This window comes from Limulus polyphemus, unplaced genomic scaffold (genome assembly GCF_000517525.1).
Source record: "Limulus polyphemus unplaced genomic scaffold, Limulus_polyphemus-2.1.2 Scaffold3050, whole genome shotgun sequence".
Taxonomy (NCBI): domain Eukaryota; kingdom Metazoa; phylum Arthropoda; class Merostomata; order Xiphosura; family Limulidae; genus Limulus; species Limulus polyphemus.
In genome coordinates, this window is record NW_013668660.1 from 82,844 (window position 1) to 84,153 (window position 1,310).

At 27.7% G+C, this 1,310-nt stretch overlaps 1 protein-coding gene across 3 annotated transcripts in view; it reads right to left on the reverse strand.

Moving 5' to 3' along the window:
* Positions 1-1,048, reverse strand: part of LOC106468548 (HIG1 domain family member 2A-like) — an 8,056-nt gene extending 7,008 nt beyond the window's left edge. The window contains exon 1 of one of the 3 annotated variants that reach the window (XM_013928982.1): positions 918-1,048. The gene's annotated coding sequence lies outside the window, so the exon portion shown is untranslated. Of the gene's footprint in view, positions 1-567; positions 780-899 lie in introns of those variants that run through there. The other 2 variants (XM_022396883.1, XM_022396882.1) reach the window with 2 other exon arrangements.
* Between the last annotated feature and the right edge of the window lie 262 nt (positions 1,049-1,310).

Genomic DNA, 1,310 nt, shown 5'->3' on the forward strand with positions numbered 1-1,310 from the left:
GATGTTCTAAATGAAACAACTGTATACAGTATAGTATTATTGTCCCACCCTGTATATCAAAATTTACTCTTTAATATATATATTATGAAATTTCATACATGGCTATAAACAATTTCTCATTGGTATAAATGAAAAGGACACCCTTTCCCCTCCCGTAACCAGCTATTGTCCCTCACTCTTATTTTATCACATCTTAGTAAATGTAATTTAAACTGTAATAAGGTTGGTGTAAGAAACCCTGGTCTCAGTATTGTATCTATATGAAATATAACTTTCATATTCTGTCTTACTGAAGAAAAAAAAAAACATTTATTGTACAATGGATTAATTATCACGACTCCTCACATAATTCGATACTACTTACTAGTATAGACTATAACTTTATAAGTATTCTAAACACTTAACATAGCATAGTTGCTGGAGGGAACAAATATGTATTATCATGTAACTGATTGGTCCAAGGGATAATGAATTATGAAGTAAATTTAAATAATAATTGAAACTGAATTCAGATTGATTATTACGTAAAGTTTACAAAACATTAACATTATCTATGAATTTTCTTACAAACTTGGTTGTCACTTCCTTGTCGTTCAGTGCTACGTCTCTAAAAATAATTAATTAATCAAATAGCTAAGTAATAATAATATTATTAATAAAATTAATAGTACAATTATGAATCAGTTTAAATATGGAATAGATTTTTCGTCAAGTACTAATTTTTTCCATTGTAATTGACACAACCGAGTGTTATTACACAACGTGAATAATTGCTAATATTGCATCAAATTACTACTCTACACTACAGTACAATTTCTGTAGCCGTCACAAAAAAAGGAAGAAAAAAGCAGCTGCTAAAATATGAAATTATTGCTGTAATTTAATATGACGAAACTAACATGTGGCTTACAACTTACAGAAATCCCAAGTATTTACTTAATGGTAATACACCTAAAATTTACTACAGTTTAAAGTAAATTAAAAGGCTTAAAATGTTAAATTAAATTCCTTTTCTTTCTTTACATACTACTTCTTCGTCATCTGGTGGATAAATATTTCGTCGTTTTTGATTATTATTTATTCGAAGAGATAAAAAAAATTAATGAAACATAATTTTAGTCGATTTCTAACTTTTTCAAACTATATGATTTTTTTCTAAATACAATAAAAATAATAACTTATTAATCCAAAGAGAATCCAGTTACACAGTTTAAAGTTTTATACCTAAGAAATTATTGCCTATATCCAGGAAAGGAAACGGGTTTTGGGAACTAGGTACACGCTTAGAAGGAACAGTGGGGTGATAGGTA